General features: G+C 40.3%; 1 long non-coding RNA gene across 2 annotated transcripts in view; it reads right to left on the reverse strand.

Annotated features, from left to right (window-relative positions):
- The window catches only part of LOC309378251, an 84432-nt gene that overhangs the window by 19317 nt on the left and 47439 nt on the right, over nucleotides 1-17676 (reverse strand). Inside the window, exon 4 of one of the 2 annotated variants that reach the window (XR_014171949.1) lies at nucleotides 7228-9235. The exons of the other annotated variant lie outside the window; for it this stretch is intronic. This is a non-coding gene — a long non-coding RNA (uncharacterized lncRNA). Of the gene's footprint in view, nucleotides 1-7227; nucleotides 9236-17676 lie in introns of those variants that run through there. 2 annotated transcript variants of the gene reach the window in all.

Raw genomic sequence — 17676 nt, forward strand, 5'->3', positions numbered from 1 at the left:
TATGTCTTAATAAGGTACAGATGGCTCTGATTTCCATTACAACTCTTTATTTAAAAAATGTTCCACTACATTTATTTTGTGTTTGTTCCTTTTAATATTTATACCCTTTTATTGCTCCAGTTGCATGAAATTCAAAGGCCTCAGGTTTAGTTGTAATCCAACCACAGGCCCATGAGCTTGGCTGCTGATTTGCATAAGAGCCTTATGCATCAGCAGCTAATTCTGTGAATGCTGTCTGTCTGAGAGGCTGATTTTGTTCTCAGAGTGAAAAGAACGAAAGTCTGTTCTTCATTTTCAACATGGAAAAAAAATGTGGCAGAGAGAGCTTCAAAGTGATTCATTATTCTGTATTAAATTTTAGATTATGGGAAAAAAATATGCCACACGTTTCAGTGAATATGCATTTATTATTCATGTGTATCAGGACAGCAGTTTACAAGTGTGTCATTTCTTTTTAATTCACGTATTCACAATAAACAACTTTTTTATATTAAAAAATGTGATGGGTTGCTGTTTGACTTGGCTATTTCCAGGAAACACTGAAACCATCAGTCCAGGGAGGTTTCCTCCGTATCCCCACAACGCAAAACAAAAGAGAATACAGATTTGCATAATAGTTGCAAGTGTTGCATTATATACAGAGATGCAAATTCAGAAATGATTCCAATAATTTAAATGACGATTCTGTGCATCTCATCACATTGGGAAAAGGTTGCCTGCTCAGTCCACTGTCCGGATGCCAAATACTGATGGGCAACTTCAGGTAAGGCTGGGAAAGAAACCCATCAGGAATCCTGGAGAGCCACTGCCAGTCAATGTAGACAATGAGCTAGGTACAAAAAAATTATACCTTCAGTTTTTTGCTAACTCCAGTTAGAATCTCTCCAAAGGCTCGCTTGCTCTCTCCCAACTGCTGAGGGCCAAACTAGATATCCAATTATTACCTACATAACATGGCTATTGTTATGTACTGAAGTTCTCACCCTGGGCCAGCAGGGGAATACTGTAGATAGTTATTCAAATAAGGGATTGAAAGTGATGTTCAGTGATTGGATAGTTTTAGAAAATTGTTACAGTTACGTTGTACTGGAGCTCTATATAAGCAGGCTGACTGAACCCTTCAGTTCAGTTCTGTTCTGGCCTGTGAATAAACAAGAGCTGTTTGAAGAATCGCTGTGTCGTCTGATATGTTCACCCACAACTTAACAGCTATATCTTGTTCTTCTTTAAATAATTACTGGTGTGTGGAGTCTGATTCTTACTGGGAAAGCAGTGCATGGAGTGGAGAGGCTTATCTCTTCAGTCGCCCACTGCAATCTGAACAGAGTTCAGCTTCTACACCTCCACACTGACTTTGAGCCTTAGAAAAAGAGTCTTCATTGGTGCCAGTGGGAAGGGTGGGAAATCTCCCCTTTGAAAATGGGGGGAGGGGGCTGAAGAGACAATTGTCCCTCTCCATCTGCTGCCTTCCCTAATAAGACCTGTTGTTGATTTAAGAAAAACAAGGCAAGAAGCTGCCTTCTACACATTGATCACATGGCAAATTGGGCTCACATTCCACAATAAGTATTTCTCCGGGCCACACCTTTGCAGATGAATTGCCCATTGAGGGAGTTGTTGTTGTTGTTATTTTTATTTAATTGTTTAATTGCTTAATTATATAACACCCTTCATCTGAGGATCATGCGGGGGTTTACAGTATAAATAATATTTTTGTACTGTATGACAAAGGCATAACTCCCTTTGGAGTTGGACAAAGCTATAGTGATAAGCCCATTCATGATAAGAAAGCGAGCAACATGTTCAGTTTAGAACACCAGCATATTCTCCATATCAAAGCCTAAAAGGAGCTCAGTTGGGTACCCTTGTCTGGCACCACACGCCTCTTTAACTTCAGTCCCTTGTTCCTTGATGCTCCTGTTTAGGAAACAGAAACAATAATAACCAAAACCAAAATAAATAATGGATGCATGAGTTCATCTCAGGATGCAAAAGCTAGAGTCAGAGGAAGAGCACTGGATTTTCAGCGCCAGCAAGCTCGTGCTTGAGGAAGACTGCAAAAAGCAGCAACAGAAGAGCCCTTGGCACTTTGAGAGCACGTTTTGGGCAGGCCACTTCAGCACACCAGGGGCTGCAGCAGTGACCCGCAGTGAAGAAGCCAACGTGAGCACAACTAATTGCTCAAGCACCAACAGCACCACTGCTTGCAACCATCGGCCCTAAGTGGCAACTAAATGTGCTGTCAGGCCATTTTGAGGGACGATGGACTACGGACACGTTCCTTTGCAAACAGCACATTTTCAGCCTAAGCTTCCTTTTATCATTGCAGCAACATACAGAATAATTTTCTTCAGTAAACAAAGCAGCACACAGAGGGAAGGGTAAAAGGAACACCTCCACAACACAGCAACAGAAAATAAAACCCATAGCTAAGACTTTAATGCTAACAGTATTTCCTAAAGAAGAAGGGATGGAGGGATTAGTTTCAATTCACATTTAAAGGCAAATCTTTCTAATCTGTACTTTCTGAAAAAATATGAGAACTAAAACATCCCAATTTGCACTTCTCTGAATTTTGCAATCCCGTTCTCTAGCCAATTAGTATGTATGTAAATACATATACTAGGGCAAAGTGTTCATATAAATGCATATCTTAATACAAATGAAATCTAACAATGCATTGCTTTGGGGAAAACTGTGTTGCAAAATGTGCAAATTAGGTAAAATTACATAGAAATGTGTACATTAGGAGAAATTTGCACTAAAATGCTGCTGAATTTTCATGTGAAGTTTTAAAGAAAATAATTCACAAACTGCTGAGGAAGTGTGGAGAACTGAACTTAAGAATGGAAAGATGAGAAACTGAAAAATACTGAAATTGACAAATTCATCATCCCTTCTAAGGAATAAGTCCTATTGAACTTAGTGGGACTTATTCTGAGCAAGCATGCTTAGGCTTGCAATATAATGATAAAACTCAGTAGTGTAACAGGACAACAACGGAGAGGAATGTATCTCTTGTACTTTTTAACAGTCGGAGCAACGATGTTACCTGCCGGAGTGGTATTTACCAATGTTGTAAGCTTGGGGAGGGAGGGACTGATTCCTTTGTTAGGTAGTCTAGTGTAGCATCATGGAAACACAGGATTCAGGCAGTTGGTAACAGGAACAGTCTTTATTATTGAGTAGCAGAATGGAGTTTTGTTATGGCTGTTGCTGATGCACTTTTAAAAGCCTCTACAGAAACCCCAGAGGGACAAAACTAGGGCTGACCATTAGCAAAAACCCAAATGATTGTTTTCATGCATTGCATAATAGGTTCGTTCAGGTGGTGTTGGTCCAAGGTCACACAGCATCTCATTCATATATAAATACACAAACACAAAACACAAGTGATTGTTTTTTGGATTCCTCAAGGGGATGAGGCTATGGGAGGTGTCAGGATGGTTCCTGAATTTAAAATTTTCCCGCTTCATTTCTGGTGAAGCTGCAATAACTGGGGTGGGGGAGAGACTCAAAACCATCAAATAGACCCACCTTTATCAAATAGTTCACACATAAATATCTAGTAAGAGGGAGAAGGAGAAGGTGGTGCAATTTGGCAAACCAGAGTAGATTTTTTAGAGAGATGATTTGGCCCTGGACTCAACGGTGTGATTCATTCTACTGATTTCCATAGTTCCTCCGTGTGAAAATCTCAACATGAAAGAAACTTTCCCCCTAACAATGTTCTAGTTCAGTCAGTCATGATTATTGTGTAAATTGAGTCTGTAAAATTGTGTCTTACAGTTTCACAGCTGGGAGAAGAATTTTTTTCCTCATGAAAGGTGATGGAGCATTGAGCCAGATTATCACATGAAGTCTCTCTCTCTCTCTCTCTCTCTCTCTCTCTCTCTCTCTCTCTCTCTCTGTGTGTGTGTATAAACTTCAACTTCATTTTTACATTTATTTATGTTAGACAACTTCACTACCTCCCTTACTTTTAAGTAGAAAATACTTTCTTACCCACCTATGAACACTAAGCACTCTATGGTTAGTGTTTCAGTCCTAGATTAGGACCCAGTTTTCCTATCTCTAAGTATGTATGATCCTTTGTACAATTTAGCCCTGATCAGCTAGCTGTTTTCTTCTTGCCTGCTCTAATCTGTCCACCCACCCCACCCGTATACATACACCTATCCATTGCAGGAAAAAATAGAGTCATTCCCAAACAACTTGTTTAATGGCCAACTATTGTTTGATCTCAGGAAGTTCACTGCTTTTGGAGCACTGCTTATTACAGAAAGATAGGATAATGTAATAGATGGGGTAATTTTGGCTTTTCCTATATTAAAAGAAACAAATTATTATCACCATAAACAGAAATAGGCCATACATATCTACTTTCTAACATTTATATGTTTATTCTCCACAGTGATATTCCTTAATTGATCTGATACTTGGATTCAACAGCCATGCTCACAGTTTTGTCACTGTGAATATTCCTGCTGTGCTCAGCCTATTTGTTTTTTCTCTCAGTCAATCCCTGTGGTCGGCAAAGTGAATCCTGTCACATTCATCCGTGTGTGCTGAAGAAACAACAGATAGCCTCTGAAGTGAACTGAGATATTCTGGACAACTGGCTGTCATTGGATCTGACAGAAGGCCCTTCAATTATTGAGCCTGCTAAGGACATCTATGTCAAACATAGATAGCAGCCTTTCTGTATGCCTTTGTTGCAGCTTCCTTCTAGTATGTGTGGAACTTCTGCCACATCATCATGCTGAACTTTATACCCCTTAAAATGGGTTATCTGAAATGTGTCAATACGGCATTAACTGTTGGAAGAAACAAACACAACTGCATATCTTTCCCTACTTCATTCTGAATCTTGATCCTTCGTTCTAATTGAACAAAATATCCTCATTAGTGTCAATTTAGCATAGAGAACTAGAGGGGGGGAATCACAAAGATAGTTCCCCATGCAAAACAAACATTTTCGGGTGTTTCTTTTGAAACCCTTGAAACCTAGTATTTTATCCAACTCTTCCGTTTCTCTGAAAAGAAAAACTGAAGATTCTGTCTTACAAATATCTAACCATTTGAAAATGAAGTATTAAAGTCACTGCGTGACCCACCCCCTTAAAACTTGAATTGGTTCAAAATGTACATGCATTCTTCCAAGTTCCATCAACCAAATATAGTGTAATAAAGTACAGTTGAGAGCTGGTGGCTGAAAGTGGGATCCCTGACCTGTCAATGCCCCAAATTCATTAAATGGCATTAGGCAAGCCACTGTTATCTTGCGGCCTAATTAGATGTTACACAAAAGCACATGAATTGAAGTCCTAATGGCAGTTTTCAGGAGGGGGCAGTTTTGAGCAGAGAAATGGCACTGTAGGGTAGCTTAACCCTTTCTCTGTCACCTCTTTTCCCACTTCAAATTGCCTGGAGCTGGTTTCTCCACTCTGGGATTCCAGACACATAAAATAGCTCTCCGCCCTGCAATGTATAAATAATACTGCCCAACCTTACAGTGCTATTGTATGGATTACTGAAATATTGTATATGATAACTACTGTTATTATTATATTATTAATATTTTTAAATTCTTTTATGTCCAATACCATTTAGATAATCAGAAGCTGAAAAACAACTAGGTATAGTAGCAACAAATGACTATAATGACATGGATCTTAATTTACTTAATGTATCCTGCCTCTCTCCCATCAGGAGGAAGCATGCATAGAGTTCCCAGGTTGTCTTCCAAGCAGATATTGAAGAGACTCAGCTTTAGTATATTCACATTTTTAAACCATGCCTTGGAGAAGGGGTGGAGAACTTTTACAGGTGGGCAGGGCTGCTTACCTGTCAACGACCAAATCTGAAGGCTAAGAGTGAGACCATGCCTATCTGCGCATGGGGCAGGAGTGTCAGGAAACAACAAATCTGATTAGTCAGGAATTTGAATGAGCGGACTTCAGAGAACAGAGGTTCTGCTGTTGTTCTAAAGTTAGATTTCACATGTGCACATACCCTCCTGCAGTTTAGTTTGTTTGTTTTTGCTTACTGCTTCGAAGGAAGGGCATCTATAAAGCCTTCCTTGGAGTTTTGAAGCACATTACAGCCTTTTCAGTTCATCCCTTTATCAGACAACAGTCTTCCAAATTTGATGCACACTTTAACACCTCAAAATATCTTTCACTCATTTATTTTTTATTTTTAAATAAAGTATTTGCTGAAGCCTTTTCAAGCAACTTAGATAAAAACCTGAGCTTGGCACAAACACAAAAAAATGCAATTCTGCTTTGTGGAGGAATGACAGAGTAATATGCATATCACAGTGCTGCAGATGTCTTGTCACACAAAAATCACATTTTCCAGTCTAAACTTTATTTGCTTTTAACACTTCCTTTTAAAAGCATTTGTTATTCCTTAATGTTTTACAGATATTAAATTCCATAACAAGATTATCCATCTTCTCAGTGTTTGCATAAAATTTCTAATTCTAAAAATGTAAATGGAAGTAAAATAAGCTGAAGCTATGAAACAATGAAGACAGTGGTACAAAATCTGACTTCTAAAAATATGTCACCGCTGACAGTTCTTGGTGTATCAGATGGGCTCTTTCAGTCCACAACTAGATTATTATTTTTGAGGGAACAATGGGATCATCTTCTGCTTTAACACTGCCCTGGCACTATCCCTAATTCAGCAATGCAGAAATATAATGTTGATTGTCAATGTCCCTACTTTCCCGTTTCAGTACTCATCATGGAGAACTCAGCAGGGGGGAGAAGGATACAGCCTGGTTCTCTGAGTTCTTGGCCTGTTGGATGGGGTGGTAGCTGATAGTGATGGGGACAAAATAAGATTAAGTTCACATTTTAAAACTAACCCACCTAATTTGTATTTTCCAAAACAACATGTGAACTGAAATAGAGCCATTCTCAAAAATTCATACTTTCCCAAAAAAATTAATTCAGTTACAGGGTGGACAGAAACTCCTTGTTACAACACCCCCATTTCAGACACAATTCAAAAGTGCTGGTTATTACCCATAAAGCCCTGTGTGACTTGAACCCCTGGCTATTTGAAGGATTATCTCCCTCTATGAGCCTGCCCAGGCTTTGAGAACATCTGTCTGTCCCACCACCTTCAAAGGTACATTGAGTGAAGACAAAAGAGAGGGGCTTCTCAGATTTCATGGGAGCTAGGCTGGCCCCCTTCTGTGTTTTTTGTTTTGTTTGGCCACTAACTGGCTGTTGGCCCAGGATCTCTTAATAGTAAATGTTATATATTTTATTCTCCTCTTGCTGTGGTGTGTTGACCTTGAACCCTTCTCCCAAGGATAATGTGTGTTGTTTTTCAGCCCCCTGGATATGATAGGTATGCTTGCCATTGTGCACTGTGCTCCAAATCAGTGCTTGTGAGTGGCACAAGAGAATCTGAACCCTTGCCTGAAGGGATGCCTGAGAACCTGTAGAAGTGGGGCTGTTGCCGGTTGTGCCACTGGGTTTGATCAACTGGGAGATGGGGCGTGGTGACATCACTGGATATGCTGTGGTGAAGGGAGTGTGCTGGGGGCATGTTCTCACCACTGTGACTTCATTGGCTCAATCCATGTACGAGGGGCATGTCAGGGCTGGTACAGGCTCTTGTTGGTGGGCACTGGAAGTTTTTCCAGGGATGCTGTGGGGGGGGTACCTGCCATTTTTTGTTGGTTGTATGATTTCCCCCTTCGCTCTCATGCTGAGCAAGCATAGGATATGTAGTCATTCCCTTGATGCAGTGTCAGTGTCTCCCTCCACCTCCACCCTCCTGCCGCCTTGGTGTAGCTAATGTGTAGGATTGCTCTGTTAGTTACATAAATACAATTTACAAATAGTCCAGTAGACAGCATTACTTGATTCCAGACATGAGCTAAAATTCAGCACTGGCCATACATGTTAATTTCAGTGGTGCTATCTTGGGAATATGTTGTCTTACCGTGTATTACAGATTCTAACATTTTAAGTCTAAAATCACTGCGTATAAATAAAATATGCATCTGGTAGCGCTGCAGAGATGAAGGGATTCCCCCCCCCACCCTTAAGAAACAGACAGCTAAAAGTAATTTTCTAATGCTATTCATTATACAACACTCAGGACATGGAATATGTATCATGCACTTCTTATTGCAAGAGAGAGAAAAGCAAAGCAAAGAAAACGTTATTTTGGGTTGCATTAGCAATAACTATTCTACATGGTACAAATATGCCCAGTTTGAGGTCTCACATTTCAATAACATTGTTAGCTTTTACATAAGGATGAACATCCTCCACTTAATGTTTGTTATTATCACATTACAGAATGCATTAAACCTGCAAAAGCCATTAGCTTCCACATGTTGGACAGTATTGCTCACATTCAAACGTATCCTGGAAATCTGCAAGTAGAACATACAAAGCATTGTGTAACATCAAGATCCCCTTTGGAAGTATAGCAAGATTTCAGTGTTGAACCAACTAGTGAGAAACACTTCCATGCATGCAAATCCACTATCCAAGTAATGACTACCCAAAGGTCTGTAGGTGCAACATTCCAAACTGGCAGAAAGGGTTTTTCATTGTATGCACTGCCATGGTCTGATAATTGTCTACCAGTCTTTGTAGACGAAGACTTGTCTCAATAGACTCAGCAGCAGGACTGATCAGCAAATGGGCATGCAACAATCAGGGAAATTGTCAAACATTTAAATTTGCTTTAGTCCTTGGTCTTTTGATGTATAAAACACCAAAGTATGAATATGAATGAATATGAATAAAAAGATAAATGGATGAGTGGATAGATGGAAAAGATGCTTCTCCCTTCTCTTACATTAAATGGGTTCTATGTGTCTCACTGTGCCTAAAATCAGGGGTCTTTTGGAGTAGTGGAAGATTAGTAGTGAAGCATACTGCTGATTCTGAGATGGGGCTCAGTCTTAACAGAGTCATTTATCTTGTATGACACTGGTCTTGTTCTCTAAGCATCTAAAGATTTCAACTTGATGTGACTTCTAGCTAAAACACCCCTAATGTGTCCATTTGCGTCCTGCACCACAGCGGTTGCAATCTTTGCTTGCTCTTTTATTTTCCATCGTCCACCTCTGCCGATGCATTGTCTGATTGAAGATGCCGCTTAGCTAAAACAGCCATTATAGTATGAGCCTCAGCAATATCTAGCATACTGGAAAATGGATTCTGCAACAATGCTGCTAGCACTTTAGTTTCCCCTGGGAAAGCAAAAAAGAGGCTTTAAATGACCAAAGAATAGTCAAGTTGAGGGTCACAGGGTAATTGGAAAGTCCTCTAGTGTGATTGTTCCATGGGGAGTACGGAGAGTAGCAATGGCTATTTGCATTAACTTTATTTTAAGTTCTCCAGTGTCCTTATTTCTTTAGTAACAAGGTCAAAAGTTGATTGGTAGCCAACATACTAAAATTTTACAAAACTACATACCCTTTGATGTTACCTGTAAGCATTGATTTTAAAAACCATTTCCAGGTTCCAAGAGTCCTAATGTTAGCACTTTAGGCTGCTAATGCTTTGGGTAAATATTCTGCATAAATATTCATGGGGGGAATGCAGGAGCTTAACAACCAGCAACAGCTGCAGGTTGAAGCTGAATGACATTTTGATTGGCAATTGAATCAAAGATTGGCTCCAAAGACCTATCCTCAGTTTCAGGTGTAATTGTAATGGAGCAGTGTTATTGTGGCTATTCTGTAGCATAAGTAAGCCATGCACTCTGTATATGCTTAAAATTGCTATCATTTCCTGCTCCTTCATATATTCCAAGGCTGATCTTCAACACTGATAATTAGCTCTGGGGCTAATGTCTGCTTATTCCTGGTTCATGCTACTATGCCAACCTACATTCCCCCCGAAATTTCTAGTAACAGGTTTTTGAAAAAAAATACAGGGAGTTATTCCTTACTAGGCCTACTCAAAGTAGACCCATTAAAGTTAATGGCCATGGCCAACTGAGATTCCTACACTCCAGAGGGTTGGACTAGGTGACTCTTGAAGGCACCTTCCAACTCTTATGATTCTATAATTCTAGGTCCAGTAATTTCAACAGGTCTACTATGAGTAAGCCTTGTTCGAATGCAAGTCTGTGCCTAGCGCAACCCCGAAAAACGGTGTACCAATGGAACAGAGGTTATGCTTTAACAATGCACAGAAAAGTTCCCAATGGCATTTTCAAAAAATGAATCTTAAGTATGTTGGTCTTGTAGTAGGAATAATGTATGGTATGAATAGGGGAGAAGAGCAGGAATTTCACTGGGTGACCTTGGGCCGGTTACTGCCTCTCAGCCCAACCTACTTCATAAGGTGGTTGTGGGGATCAAATGTGGAGACAAAGAACCTTATATGCCACCTTGAGCTCCTTGGAGAAATGGTTAAGAAATAAATGCAACCAGGGTGGATCTGCTATGAAACAAGGAAGCTCAAGCTTCAGGGTCCCTAATTCCGGAAGGGGCCCAGAAGCAACTTTATCCATGCATGCATATAGCATTTCCCTAATTAACATCCCCACCCAAATAACCTGAAAACTATATGGCATAGGAAATATTTATTTGCACCAGTGACTTTGATATGTGAGATAACCCAGTACAGCAATTTTATTCAAAATCTGAGATGTTAATCTTTTTTTTAAAAAAAAAAATGATGTGTCATTTAACAACCCTATTGAAAAAGATAACCATTGCTGTTTGCAAAGGGGTCCCCATAACAGTTCAAGCTTCAGGGCCACCAAAATGTATACCCACCACTGAATGCATCCATCCATCCATCCAATCAATCAATCAATCAATCAATCAGGCCTCCATAAAATCTGTAAACATGCAGGAGCCTCAAGGAAGGGCTGCAGGTCCCCATGATGCCTATGAAAACCCAAGGTGAACACGACCTGACACTTTTTGCTACTTTCATAACAGCAGTACAAGCCCTCGTGCCAGCCTACATAGTAAAGCTCACAGCATTGTCTCTTTGTCAACTGTCACTTATTCAGCATTTCAGAAGCACATTGGTTCACTGGCTTGATCAGCCATGATAATCCTGGGGCTGATTGTGTTCTCATAGCGAACAGTATAAACCAGGCGTGGCTTTACTGTATTTGGTGATGTCAAGTGGAATCACATTGGTGCAAAACTAAAATTAGTGTAGAAGAATCCAGCTAATTATGTCCCTTCCACATTTCTGGCTCCAGCTGCCTATAAAATGTCTGACTGTTTTCTATTAGAAAACAAGCTTCATACCCTGGAGGAATAGCTAATAACCTTAAGACAGTAAAGTTAAGGGGTTGTTGTTTTTTCTAGAAAACCAGAAAAAGAAAAAGATTCAGACTCAAGCTTTTGCCTCACACCACTGTAATGAGAACTTCAAAGTTCACATCCGTTCAACCAGTTAGTCTGCATTCATCCAACACTGCCTCTTACTCTTTCTGCGTGTACACATTTCAGTTCTAGGTTGTACTGCCATAGGACTATTGAAGCATGCAACTGACAGTTTTCTATTTCCAGCAAGATATAAAACTGAAGAATATAAGCCAGGCTAGGGGGGGGAAATGAACAGTGTACTTACTGACACAAACCCATGCAATGAAAGTTCAGTTTTGCCAAATGACACCTTATCAGGTTGCAAGCTTTTTTAGATAGATAGATAGATAGATATAGATAGATAGATAGATAGATAGATAGATAGATAGATAGATAGATGATAGATAGATGATAGATTAGAGAGATAGATATAGATAGATGATAGATGATAGATAGATAGATGATAGATAGATAGATAGATAGATAGATAGATAGATAGATAGATGATAGATAGATACTGGCGTGCTAAGCCCATATTTGTCATGGTTATATATTTGGGTATTACCAGAATTGCATGATCATATGTCTGGAAAAGATCTCTTTCTAAAAAATCATCATCCAAATGCTTAGCCTTAAACCAAGATCCACCACACACACACCACACACACACACACACACACACACACACAAAATATATACATACAGTTTCAGCATGCCAATGGTGTGTCATGCAGACAAGGCTTCAGATGACTGAAAAGTAATGGCAAAATGTATTCTAAACAAAGCTGGATTAAAAGCCATCAGGAACTCTACTATTAGGTATGAAGTCTTCTCCCTTACCAGTGAGAGCTGCAGTAAGAATTCCATGCCCTTGGACAAGATGCCCTCAGTGAGCTCTCCTCTTTGAGGTGCTCCCTCTTCCTCTGAGTCTACAAGACTCCACTACTCTCATTACAATCTCTTTCTCCCTGGACCAATACACACACAGCACCTGAGGTGAGCAAGTTAAAGGGAAATGAGAGGGGATGCTCCTATTTGCTCCTGTCCAAATTTGCATGATTGGAGACAGTAGATGAACATGTGGCAATGGCAAAAAAGAAAAAGTAGGAGGACTACATGGGTCAGGAGAGCAGCACTGGGTCCCCTGCATGGATGCAGAGCCTTGGAAGGTGTCGTGATGCCGGCCCAATTTATCCTCTTTCTTTGCCTCTGGAATCAGCTGAGACAAATTGTAAAACACCCAGGCAGAAAATGGCAGATGAGGATGGCCACTTAGGCATGGCCAAAAATGGGGCACAAGAGGGGGACCAGATTTGCATATACTAATCTATATTTAGGAAATAATTACTATATTTTAAAGAGAAATACCATACCTCTCACCAGAGTGGGGGAGACTGTGACAAAGTAACCTGTGTGGCTGTTTAGCCTGCTATTCAGGTGCTAACCATTGGTGAGCAGCTTCAAGGCGCTTGCTCACTCCTTCTGGTTCTTTATCTTTAAGCTGGACTTGGACCCATAGGACAGCCCTTCAAAAAGAAGAGAGGACCATTCTCTGTAGAACAGGACACATGGCCGCTCCAGGGCAGACAGGAGGCTAGTTGAAGGCTGGGAGCCCAGGACAGGTGAAGAACAGCTGGCCAGAAGAAAGAAGATGCAGGCGAAGGGTTGGGAAGAGTCAGGTTTCTTCCAGAGAATGATGGAAACCAGCAGGCCTGCAAGTCTTTACATTAGGAGCACCAGATTAGGCCACCAGCATCATTTGCCTTTCCAGGCTATGAGATCACAGGAACGGCTCTTCAGATCCTCAGCCCTGGAGCTAGTGCTTGATCCACAGAGCTACTCATACAAGCCTTGTAGCATTCAGTACTTGCTGAACTGCCAACACTCTGTTTTGTATTTTATTCATTTTGCCTATTTATATGCCATCCACAAATCTTTATAAATTACATAAAGCCCACACCAACACAAAAAATGCAGCAGTAGAGTACAATTCTAAGAACCCATGTTGACTTACTAAGTGGAGTATTTGCTGCCATGTAGGCAGAATAACAGTCTCCTTAATGGGAAGGTGGGTGGAGGAGCTTCCGAAACGCATCAGGATTTTGTTTCAATATATATATTGCCTTGTGGTTTTTTTTTTAAAAAAACCTGTGCTGATGGCACTCTAGCTCAGGCTTTGTTTGATCCCTGAAGGAATTTAAGTTTCAAAACAGGAGAAATGCCACTGGGTATAAGGACCTACTTGCCATTTCTGCCCAAAATGTGAAGCAGGGGGGTGCTCACCAATGTCCTTAGGTGTCTTTTGGGTAAGTAGATCCCAAAGTCACAACATAAGCCATCAGTTCTTATGCATATGTATCACTGAAACTGTGCCAGTGTCGACATAAGAGCAGTTCTGTAATTTATTTTACTGTGTTTTTGTTTTGTTTTAAAAATTTCCGTGCTGCCTTTTAAGGCAAAACCCTCCCATGATGCTTACAATACAAAAGATAAAATATTAAACCACCATATCCCATTTCCGCAATACACAATAATTTAAAACCTCCACTTAAAACATTTTACAATCCAGCAGAGCACTTGTATAAAACTAATTAAACAACTGGAAAAAACAAGTTAGATCCACACACAACACCAAATAGCCGAAAAATTCAACCCAATATCTCAGCTAAAAAGCAGTTCAAGGCCACTTTAAAACCCAGTATGGATAATGCCATTCCTATCCCCTAGAGGGAGTTCTAGAGATATGGGACCATTAGCAATAAGGCCCTATCTCTAGAGCCCACCAGTGTGCCCAGAAGCAAGACACCTCTAGAATTAGCTGATGGTAAGGATACCACTAGAATCCTGTTTTTAATTTCATTTTAAAAAATCAATTTTGAGTTAGAAGGTTGGTGACATTTCATGGCAGAAAAGGAAGGATGCTTTGCCTATACACAGACAAAGCTAAAATTATTCAGTCCTGACATGACTCCATTATCTAGCTCCATTGTTCACCCTGTAAGAACCATGCTAAAATTTTATTATAGGTTTCCTTAGGGAATGCAATAAAATCAAGTCAAACCATCATAAAACTAATCACATATTTTATATGATATGGGCATCAGAATCACTTTGTGGAATATTTGCTGCTGCAAAGCAATTTGTCATTTAAGAAAAAGACAACTTTCTGCTGCGCTTAAGGATTTCATCTGTTCAACTTTTCATGACCCATATTCAAGAGTGGGAAATAGTTCTATTGTTTTCAATTTCAAAATGCTTTATTCATCACTAGTCATGTTGCCTCCTGCTTTAGCATCAGAGACAGAACATTTTAGCAATTCTAAAGGGGTGTGTGCATGTGTTTGTGCATTTCATAGAATTGTGGAGTTGGAAAAAACCCCAAGGATCATCCAGCCAACCCTCTGCAGTGCAGGAATCCTTGTCCTGCTTTATTCAAAGGGACATGCTCCCTAATAGGGGTGGGTGAGAAATTCATTTCAGGTTATATTTAAAGGTGAATCTATCAAAGTCACACTTTCCAAAAGAATATGTGAACTGAAATATGGCCCTCTTTCAAAATTCACACTTATCCGAATTTTGCAATTTTGCAGCTCACCAACCAATGTTTACAAAAACAAAATATTTTAAGGGAAGTGTGCTAATATAAAAGTGGGAAAAGAATACAATTTTTTTATAAATCAAGCACTGCTAGGAGATGTTTCTTTTTGCTTTCCAATGTATTTCTTATCAAGAAAATATTTGGTAAGGGGAGAGCAAATTTTTATTCTAAAAACTTGACCCAAAGAAAAAAGTGAGAACCATTGGCCTGGAAGATGAGCCTGCTGGATCAGATCAATTGTCTGTCTAGAATAGCATCCTGTTCTCACAGTGGCCAAAAAGAGATCTATGGGAAGCATGCAAACAGGACCTGAGTGCAACAGCGCTCTCCCCTCGCGTTGTTTTCAGCAACACACGGTCTTTGACAGTGGAGGTGGAACATATCCATTAGGGTTAGCAGCCACTGATAGCCTTATCTTCCATTTTCTTGTGTGATTTCCATCACTGTAGCAGGAACTTTACAACAGAGATTCCCAGCAAATTGCTCCCTCGGTATCTCAGCTAAGAACTTTTGAAATGATCACATTTGGACTCTTTCTTTCTGGATTCATTGACAGCAGTGTGTGTGTGTGTGTGGTTCTTGGGTGTTTGTACAGCATTTAAGAGTAAAAGGTTCACCTTGCCTAGGGAAACAGACAGTACAAGTTATAATACAGAACTATTTTAATGATATGTCATATCCATAACAAGTCCGCTCACCTTCCGCGATGGGTGGCTTTACAGCAGGGCATCCAGGCTCTCACCGTGATCCAGCTAGCAGGGAAAAGATTCACACACCCTCTGTGCCAGCCCTGGCTGCGTCACCCCTGCCCGGCCAATCCATGCCAGTGGGGTGTATGGCCATGGGTAATTTGAACCACAGCACGGCCAGGGGCTTCCCAATCTCATCTCTATGCCAGATCTCCACACACCCTCTTTTTAAGCTTTGGTTTGACATGACCTTGCTGTGGACAAACATCGGCCGCCTTGTTGGGGTTGGGTAGGAATTCTTCCACTTGGCAAATTGGTACTAAACGCCATTTGGTTTTTGCCTACCTTGTAGCAATCGTCACAACTTTGTAAAGTAAGGCATTGGGTAACCCTTTGTTTAAGGGAGGGGAGGTTGTAGCCTCCGCCTGCCCCTCCTCGATAAGGGTATCCTGTTAAAGGGATCCAGGAGTGTGGATTCTGTCCGAAGCCTAGGCATTGACTAGGGCCATGCCACTACCCCAATGGGGACCCCTTGGGGTGCCCCTATTTGATGTAAGTCATAGGGCTCCCCCTTCTGGTGGTTTATTCTTAGTTCAACTCCCTGCAGACGGGCTGGAGTCAAGATATAGCCTGGTTTCACCCAATGCCTAAGCCAAACTGCTCACATCTGTAACTAATAAACTTGTGGCCTGTTTTAGTCCATAATCCGAAACACTTGTGTTGGTATGTTTATTAACTACAGGCCTTGGCACACAAATACCTGTGGCCCCAAGAACCAGTAGCCCAAACTATATTTGCACTCAATCTCTCCCCTGATAAAAAAACAAGAAATGGAATTGAAATCATACGGAAGATTGTTCATTAAATGGGCCTGTGGTGCAAGATATAATGGCTCTCTAGATTTAGCGTATCATACTTCCTCAAGATATCCATTTTTCCAGTTCTGTAATATTTTTATATTTACTATAAACATTCACCTACCAGACTGAAAATGTTATTTACTAAACCCCATTGAAACAGGCCTATTGTGATAGCCTCCTTGAATAATTTTTGGGTAAAGTCAGGTTATTCTCACTTTGCTTCCTTTTCTTCTTTACCTCAAACAACGAACAATGCAAGCGTAACTTGTTGGCAATGATAGACGACGTCAAACATTTCTGTACCCTGAACACATTTATTTTCTGAAAGGGAATTTGCTTTCAACCACCAGTATCCATTTCTTGAAATATGAAATCCCTTATTGTGAGGACACTGTACCCTCCTGACTCATCTTATGCAACCTATTCCAGCTTATTTCCTTTATATGCTTCAGCCCAAGTTTTATACCTTGTAATTATGTGTGTTGTTATATCAAGAATGGATGTAACTATTCATTTTGACAGTCTAATAAGGTGTGGGACCACAAGACCCACCAAATTTATAATTTTATAGAATATTTTACCACCCTGGGTAGTCATAAATAGAAACATAGGCCACCGAAATCTACAGCTTCTTTATAAAATTGCTCCCGGTGATGGAAAAGAAGCAGCGCTTGAAACTCTTAATATTTGTTCAGTGTACCTAACCTCTGCAAGTGCAACAATTGCTAACAATGCTTAAGAAAATAAAAAGGCGATTCAAAACTGTAATATCTGATTTTTAATCAAAGTATCATTTTTTTTCATTCCCACTCCCATTACCATTATCTCTCACCTTTCCTCTAAAGAGTTTGAGGTGTCCTGCCTTCCCCCCTATTTTATCCTCACAACAACCCTGTGGGGTAGGTTAGGATAAGATATTGTAAGTGGCCCAAGGACAGTGAGCTTCCTGGCTGAGTGGGGGTACGATTCTTGGTCTTCCAGCACACTAACCACTACATCATGCAGTGCAATCCTGTATGTGTCTACTCAGATGTCAGCGCCGCTAAGTTCAAATAAACTTGTTTCAATGTAAGTGTGTATAGGACAGCAGCCTAAAGCAGCAGAATCTTAGACAAACACAAAATCAGGATTGTGCAAGCGTTTGCTTTTCCATCCAGTCTATTATGTTGTCTAGATTATCATCACTATCCTGCCTTTTAAGATTCA

The sequence above is a fragment of the Podarcis melisellensis genome (genome assembly GCF_964234715.1).
Source record: "Podarcis melisellensis genome assembly, chromosome: 9".
Classification (NCBI taxonomy): domain Eukaryota; kingdom Metazoa; phylum Chordata; class Lepidosauria; order Squamata; family Lacertidae; genus Podarcis; species Podarcis melisellensis.